Consider the following 9,087-nt stretch of genomic DNA (forward strand, 5'->3'; position numbering starts at 1 on the left):
GTTGGGAATGACATACAGTATCTATAATTTAACTAAGGTATGTCTTCTCCACTAGAATAAAAATTTCCTGAGAGCTGGAACAATGTATATTTTTCTCCAACATAGAATGTGGCATAGATGTTTAATAAGTATGTTTAATTGCCTAATTAATAATTTTATCATGTCACTCCTTGAGTTAAAAATATTTCCCAGTGACTCCCATGACATTTCCAAGTGTGAAGGCTTCCAGGGTCCGCTGTAATCCCACCCAACCCTCAGGAATTCAAGATTTCTCATCAGGACCTCCCAAAAGGCGCTGTCCTGTTTCTTGCTCATGGCCCCTCCCCGCCATCCCCTCTGTCCACTCCACCGCAGCCATCCCGGAAGGCACAGCACCCGGGGAGGCAGCCCAGCACCACACTAAAAGCACAACTCAGGACCCAAGGCGGGATTCCCATTCAGCCTTCACAATTTACCCTTGGCGTGACCTTGGCCAGGTTGCTGAAATGCTCATGGTTTCTTCCTTTTAAAATGGAAAACTACCTATGAGGCTGTTATGAAAGTCAAGGATAGAGAGGTACTAAAAGCACCAAGAAAATTGCCTGACACGTGGTAGAAACTGGGCAATAGCTGCTCTCCTATTCTCCAGGTTAGATCATCCCAAAGCAAAGTCCACAGGCCTAAAAGCATGCTATAGACGTCCTCTGGGCGGAGCTCATACAGGGATTTAGTTGACAGAAAAATCAAGATTATCTTGACACATGGGTCCTGCAGCCCACAGGGGTAGATCTGCTCTCCCTGAGAGAAAAGCAATCTCCAGCTACAAACACTTCTTTGTCAAAGTACCCCGGTAACCCAACAAGGCTTAGGATCCTGGGTCTTTGACCATGGTGCTCAATGAGGAGTGTTTGAGAGCATTTGCCTTGAGCGAAAATATTAACCATGCCCCTCTCCCACAAGGCATGAACAGTGAACAGCGTAGCCAGAGAGAGAACTGCCTTGAAAAGGTGAGACAGCATAGAATTCATTTCTCAACTGGGTACTACAGAGAAAAATCAAATGAATTATTCATTTATTTAATTAGCACCTATGAAGTATCTACCAAACACAGGGCACTGAATTAAGCCACAAAACACGTCCCCTTCTCCGGCTTTCTAAGCCTCTCCACCTGGGATCTTCCTAGGGCTCCAGCCAAATCCTACTCGCCCCCGGAGGGAGGTCTTGGTCAAATGCCACCCCACCTTCCGAGAAGCCCTCCGCACTAGTGAGTGCCACCTCCTCCCTTCTCCACCTTGGAACAGCACTCTTCTATCTGTCAGATGGATTTTACCACTCATTTCATATTTGCGCGGCCTGTACTGTCAAACAAACCCCGCTTCGCTACACAACTCTCTTCGCTTTTTCCCGGTACACACATCTCTCCATCTAGTTATAAATGCTAAGATGCCAAGGGCCCTTGAGTCTTCTGTGGGCAGGTTTACAACAAATGTGTTTTTATTTGAACTGAAGTAGGCTTTTCTAAGAGCATCTTAAGCAGCCAGCAGAGGAAGGATGGAAAGTAACCTTTATGGGATGAATGCTTTGAGGTTCCTCCCCTCAGGCCTATTTCAGTCCTAATACACCTAAAAGAAGGCTCCGCATGAAGCCCTTGCTCCTCGCCACAAGCCTCTCTCCCTCAGCAAGGTCACTAAGCAGGGAGCAGCTTCCCATCCTGACAGCATGGCTTAAGTGGGTGTATATTTAACTTTTCCCCAAACCAGGGAAGTAATTACTTGCTGTCTCCAATGGACTGGAATCACCCCTGCTCGGTTTGTTCCCAATACACCCATCAACCAAAATCTAAACACACAGGAGACTGCTGATAGAAAGTGCGGGCACATTTGCATGACTGCCTCTTTGAACAAATCCACCAAGGCCTCAAAATGCAAGGAAGGCCATCTATGAATGGAAAAGTTTAAAAGTGACAGGTGGCACTTTTGCCAATATGTACAATCTGTAGTGCTTTTTTACACACACTTATACATATAAAGGAAGTCCACTATTTTCTAATTCTAAACATACCTTTGTTCTTTTGCCCTAACAAAGTAAATTATTCGTTACCTTGGGCAAGTTTGTGGGAACGTGAGAAAATTATATTAAATCAGACATCCTTGAGATCAAAATAGATTGGAACAGGGGTTCTCTCTGCTTAAAATAGTTCTTCAAAGAGAAAGCAAAAGAGTTTCAGGCAAGACAAAGTTGTCAAGCACCCACCAGCACTGTGGAAGCACCTAAAACCCCCACACTATTGATGTGTTAATTAACATTTACTTTTATCGAGGTTAGGTGATGGATGGTCATTGTCCCTCTGCCCTGTGGCACTTAAAGAAGCTCCACTAGAATTTAATTTAATTTATTTATATGGGGGGGGTACTGGGATCAAACTCAGGACCTTGCACTTGCGAAGCAGGTGGCAGCACCACTGAGCTAAATCCCCAGCCCTAGAATTTCATTTTTTTAAATGGCACTGGAAAATGCCTGTTTCCTTTCCTCTTTTTCAGATTGGCTTCCTCTCCCTTATTGCAAATGTAGTAAGACTTCCTTCCCACTTTCCAGACTCATCACCCAATCCCAGAGAGAAAATACAATCCATTTAATAAAGCTACTGACTGGATGAGGAATTGGCCACCTCAGAGAAGAAGAGAAAGATTTTTAATCAGTGAGTCCTTAATAATCCAGTGTTGACCAACTGCCAGAGTGGAAATCTCTGTGGAATTTCAAATGTCTAGAGAACTAAACGCTTTTCAGCAACCCTTCCCATAATCTAGTTCAATATTTCAAAGCCCTCATGGCTGAAATTCTTCCTTGTACCCAAAAGAAATTCCCATGGGACAGTTGCAGTCCACTAATCAGATTCCAGCAGGGAGGCTCTTTCCAGGTGCTTGCACCTCTTCCTTGAAAGATTCCTTGAACTTGCCTTGGTCTTGAACCAACCAGGAAGGAAAACCATGCAAAATAGGGCATTTAAACCTCAGGAGTTGAATCTAAGTATAAGGTGAATTTGAACTGAGTAAATGTTACTTGGCCATATTAATTCATGTTTTCTTTTCTCCTTTTCTCCTTTTTTTTTTTTTTTTTTTGTACTGGGGATCGAACTCAGGTCTTTGCGTTTGTGCAGCCGGTGGTGGCAAAACCACTAAGGTAAATCCCTGGCCGCTTCTTTTCTCCTTTTAAAAAGCGAATTCCAAACATGATTGATGTTATCACTCATAGAATTGTTTTCTTCTGAATCACGGAGGTTGGCAAACTGGGACCTTGGGTCAGACTGCCTGGTTTTATAAATAAAGCTTTATTGGAATAGAGATCTGCCCATTTTCAGACACATTTTCTACAGGCAGCAGGCAGTTTAGCAGCTGTCACAAAGACTTTAATTGCTTGCAAATCCTCAAGTATTCATGGTCTGGTTATTTACATGGACAAAAATTTACCTAAAATATTTGCAGAACTTTGGTAGCATCAAAACACTACAATAAAATACTCAAATGTACATTCTCAAAAATACTAGTCTAAGGCTCAAAGAGAACATTTTGGCTGTCTTACAAACTGAAGCCGACCGTTACATGATTAATTCAGCAGTGGCTATTACGAAGACCCCAAAGAGCCATAATCACCTCATAATATGATCTAATTTGCCAACATCATTTACAAACGTTGCCTTTCCATGTCATTTGACACGCCCCGCCAAAAAATTCCAGCTGTGCCAAAGCCACCTGTGAACAGCACTCCATACAGGGATGACTCTAACAGACACGACACGCACTGCATTAAGCTTGGGCATGTGATTATGTAATGAAGATGTAAATTATACGCGGGCAGGAGTCTCTCCAATTCACTTGGGGTTTATAGCAGTGGCGAGCACATCAACTACAATAAATATTTGATGCAGGAATGAAAGTTACTTCTCATGAAAGCTCCACATGGCAGGAGACTCTATCCTTAAGATGTTTTAGAGCCTGGGTTTGATCCCCAGCACCAAGACCAAAATAAAACAAAACAAAGAGCCATCCTACTGCAGGGTTTGTCCCAGAATCAGGCAAAGTGGCATGCAGATATCTGAAATCAAGTGGTTTCGATCTCTTAATACCTCATGGCCTCTATGAATACATGGCTCAACCAGCAAACCCTCTTCCGGTCCTTCTTGTTTTCAATTAAATAAAGACCCTTTCACAATGGGATAACTGAATCTAATAATCTGATTAAATAGTAAGTATTTATCATGGGCTGATTTACTTCCACTATATAAGAAATTAGGAAATATATATATATATATATATATATATGAATGATGCTTTTTTTGGCTGTAGCACATGCAATGCAGAAGGGTGTTCTTATTAAATGCACGAACTCTGGAAGACCACCCACAGTTCACACCCCCACTCTACTGTGTCCTTCTGTGTGACCTTGGAGGTGTCATTGAGCCTCCCAGCTTCGGGGACAATGGCAGTAAGAGGGCTGTCACACAGGACCAGGGGCTGTCACATGGTAAGCACTCAGAAATACACGAGATAAGTTTATTATTAGTGTGTTCATTTAATTGTATGACTGGAAAAATGAACTCTCATGGGAGACCATCTGAAATTAACACAGCACTGGATTTCATAATCCCAGGCATTGGAACTGGAGCTGTTGAGGACTGAATGCTAGAGAGTAGAACGTAGCTTATGGTCAGGTCTCAAAACCTCCTCTAGGTGGTTACAGAGGAGGTAGAGTGGGGCATTCTCTTCTCTTGAGGCAGAAGTAGAGAAGGAGGGGGAGGAGCCATGTTTGTAATTCTCTGGTTTCTTTTCCAGTGGATAAGAATTACTGGAACATATTCTTCAAGGATTAAGGGAAAATTTTCTCTAATTTTTCTTTCCCTTCCCTTCCAGACAGAGTCTCAGCAACTTGTCCATACTGGCCTTGAACTTGAGCTCATCCTGCATCAGCCTCCTGAGGAGGTGGAATTACAGGAATGCACCACTGAGCCTGTCAACATTTTCTTTTTCATCTAACATTGATTTGGTGACTGAAGGTGATGTTACAAAATACACTGTTACCTCTGTGAATTCAAATATGTTCTTGAATTTGAGTTGCTCTTATGTTCCTACACATATAAGCACTGTATTTAATCTCTTCCTTCTGCTCACTAATTAACAATGATTACATTCCGAAATTCTTATTCTTTTTTTTTTTTTTTTCTTTTTAGTACCAGGGATCGAACTCAGGTCCTTGTGCTTGTGAGGCAGGCGGCAGAACCACTGAGCTAAATACCTGGGCCCCTGAAATTCTTATTCTTACTCAAGCATAACGTGTATGTCCACTTAAGAGTCTCATCTATATCTTGTTGCTCAAGATATTGTAAAGTATGTCCATATTCATGTGAGAGCATAAATCTAACTCCATTTAGCTATCAGGCATGAAAAACTTTTAAAAAGGGGGAGAAAGAATTGGTCTTAATATGCAATGCAAATGCATGAAATTTCTAAAAAGCAAAGATAAAAAACTATAATCCCTTTGGCATGCTATTCATTAAGAAAATTCATCCTTGGGATTGAGTTTTCAATATGCTCTGCACATCCAATCATTCATTTATTCGTTCATTCAGTTCAACTAAGTTTTCCAGCCCCTCTACGTGTAAGGATTCCACCAGGTGTGGAAGGTTGGCTTCACTGGATCAGACACCTACCTGGGAAACCATGCCAATGTTGACAGGGTGCTGTGACCTGCACTACTCAGAATGCATGCCTCAGGCCCACCCTGGTCCTCAGTCTGAGCATTGCCAGTCTGGGGCGGAGCAGTACAGAGAGACCCAGGGTCAACCTTTTAGAAATTTACATCTGCTGGGCAGGATATTTTCATGTCTATCAACTCTCACAATACAAAAGTGCAGCTTAGCAGTGGAATTCACAATTGCTAAACTGTGGAAGCAGCCTAGATGCTCCGCAAGAGAGGAATGGATAAAGAAAATGTACACGATGGAGTATTACTCAGCCATAAAGAAGGGTAATTCAAGTCATTGGTAGGAAAATGGATGGAACTTGAGACTATAATGTTAAGTGACATAACTCATAAAGTTAGTCATCACATGGTTTCTCTTATGTGAGAATGCCAAAATATTAATAAATTAAAGAGGAAAAAAAAAGAAGAGATGGTTAGAAATAGGGGGCCAGTGGGAAGTGAGGTTCTCAGAGGAATCGCCAGAAGTATACGGCGACTTCGAATCCCAGATGGCCAAAGAAAGGTCTCCTGTGGGAAGACAAACCCCGCCAGAAGAGTTTCAGCCGGATTCTGCAAAAGAGGAAGGGAGAGAAAGCGGCTACTATCTTCGGTCAGGGCAGCGGAGGCAGCCCTGCCCCCAAGCAGTGGAAGAGAGCAACACGCGAAGGACTGCCTGCCTTCTGCAACCACACCCACAGCAGCCTCCGCTACGGCTATGGCTACTTACGAGCCCGAGAGGGCTGCGGACTCTCTAGCCTCTGAAGAGGACAAGCCATCTTCTCAAACTGTTACAAACCAAACAGTCTCAAGGAAATCTGTCAGAGCACAAGAAGCTGCAGTGACCAGTGAAGATGCTGTAATTGGCTTTTGTAGACCCCCTCCGAGAAGCACAAGATCTGATTCAGCAAACAGAACAAATGAAAATACTAAGATGAATGAATTAGAAGCCTCCAGTGTCCAAGAGAAGGTCAGTTTCTCTGAAAAAGGAGAAACTGAAGACGCCGACCAAGACGCTTCTTACAGCGCTATCACTACTGTTAAGGTCAAATCCGGGCATTCTGTTGAATCTGGAGATCAAACCACTAGATCATCTAGTCAATGTCCAGAATCAATTTGGAGATTACCCCAAAGGCTGGACTCCACAGCTCATAATAAGCAATCTTCAGTGCTGAGCTCAGGATATCAAAAAAACCCCCTCAGAAATGGTTTGAACAACAAATAAGAATGCAAACTAGAATGCAAACATCTTTACCAGTCAAGAGTTCAATATATGGCCGTTTTTCAGATGGTGACAGCATTCAGGTGTCAGAGTCTCCATCACTCTCCAGCCAACAAGTAGCTGAACAGCCCCAAAATGAATATTTTTTCAAGAAGAAATGGTTTTTGAGCCCACTTGTTGTGATAAGTGTTCTTGTCCTTTGGAATTTTTCTTTTACTCATACGCCTGAGGTAGAAACTACTGCTGTTCAAATGTTCCAGAACCAGATGAAACAACTTAGAAATAAGTACCAAGGTCAAGATGAGGAGCTGTGGGAAAGAAGCCTGACGTTCCTTCAGAAACATCTTAATGGCTCCCATCCTCGGCCTCAGCCTGCTATCTTGCTGCTCACTGCTGCCCAAGATGTGGAAGAGGCACTTAAGTGTCTGGGTACTGGCTTTTAAGTAAACATGCCGTGATTTGTGTGCATGTCTCGAGCTCAGGCCCAGCGTCCCAGAGCTGCAGGAGGGAGGCCAGGAGAGCAGGGGGACCAGTAGAGCACGGGGGACCAGGAGAACATGGCGGCCCTGACACCCAGGCCTGGGAGGTGGACAGTGCTTCTGAGGGCAGACAGAGGCAGCCTAAAATCATATGAGACTCTCTGCCTCCACACAGAACACCCTTCGGCTCAGCAGGACAATGTTATGGGAAATGACAAAGTTACTCGTGTGAGGCCCTAAGTCACAACTCTTGAGGAAAAAAACAAACAAAAAGGAAGAGTTAAAGGGACAGGGCTGGAAGCGCAGTCAGTTCATCCTAAATCAGGTTCCTCCAATGCCACCAGCCATTCCCAAGGCCCCATTCTGAAGATGAGGCCTTAAAAATGTGTGACTAGGGAGTTCTCAGGTCACACACACACACACACACACACACACACACACACCCCTTTTCTTGAAGAAGGCACAGTTGGTCTGGCCGACCTACAAATTTGTGAGGCACTTTAGCAACTTTCAAGATGTCAAGTGCCATAAAATCAAAGTCCCTGTTATTGTGGTAAATCGGCCTCCGTTGCCAAAGCAAAACTAGCGACAGTGTTAACCATGGCAGCCACGAATAGCTGTTCTTTGAGGGCCAAAATCATGATTTTTCAATGTTTTTCCATCTGAAATAGGGGAACATTTTTCACTTGAGCCTGAAAAACTGTTTCCTGAAGCTGAATTCCTACGCCAGCAATATGGTCTCCACAGAAGCCCTTAAAACAGAAATGTCACTTCGCAGAATTCTTATTTCAGCCAACAAAGCTTTAAGTTTAGACTTAACTGTGAAACTGAAAATGTGGCTCAGCACAGAGGCGACGGGAGACATTTTTTTTTTTCAAACTCCAGGAGACTGATGTCACTGCCCTGCCTATCCAATGTCATCTCTTGCCTCTTTCCCCAAACCCAAGTGCACTCTGAAGAAAGTGACAAACGGGTGAAATTGCAGCTTCATTCCACAGCTGGGATAGGCTTCTGAATACATGTAGTGCTCAAGTAAGTTTCACCTTTGCAATAAGGGACGGGGGGAAAGACAGGTAATTTGCCCCATTACCATTCATTTCCCAAAGGGAGGAAACCTACGTTGACAAGATCTTTAGCAGAGAAATGCACTGCTGTTGGGCCTGGTATCTCATATGCATTTTGTCACTATATTCCATATTTACTACAGCATTTCCTATTGTGAATAAAAGGAAGTGGGCATTAATATTTACCTCTGTTGTGCAGAAGGAATCACCATCCCTGTACCACAGGATTTGCGGGCAGAGACTTTTTAATATTGCAGCTGGATGCTACACCTGCTAAATAGTTCTGCAAGACGTTAGGCCCTGACCCCCTCGGATGAAACTGGCTATATGATTAACTGGCTTTTCAGCATGGATCGTTAGTCCCTTGGTCCTATACCTTGTTCTTGTCATGTGAGCTGGCCCCAGCGAGCCCATCCCTTTTGATGCAAAGTCCTGGGCAATGTTTGCCCACACAGACAGACAGGCTCAGGACAACCCTCGGGTTCCCATGTGTTGGCCCTTAGCTGAGGTCTAATGGGAGCCCCTCTATGACATCAAAATGTCATGCAGAATCCCACATCATTAAAGTTATTATTTTAGCCCATTAAAAACTCTGACAAACTTTAAAATA

At 43.5% G+C, this 9,087-nt stretch overlaps 1 protein-coding gene and 1 pseudogene across 1 annotated transcript in view; one reads left to right on the top strand and one right to left on the bottom strand.

The window, feature by feature from the left end:
- The window catches only part of Rora (RAR related orphan receptor A), a 674,381-nt gene that overhangs the window by 557,139 nt on the left and 108,155 nt on the right, over window positions 1-9,087 (bottom strand). The window lies entirely within an intron of this gene.
- LOC106010335 (torsin-1A-interacting protein 1 pseudogene) lies at window positions 867-6,937 on the top strand (annotated as a pseudogene).

Source organism: Heterocephalus glaber, unplaced genomic scaffold (genome assembly GCF_053883595.1).
Source record: "Heterocephalus glaber isolate CG9 unplaced genomic scaffold, H.glaber_assembly_v1.0 deba00001689, whole genome shotgun sequence".
NCBI classification, from domain to species: Eukaryota; Metazoa; Chordata; class Mammalia; order Rodentia; family Bathyergidae; genus Heterocephalus; species Heterocephalus glaber.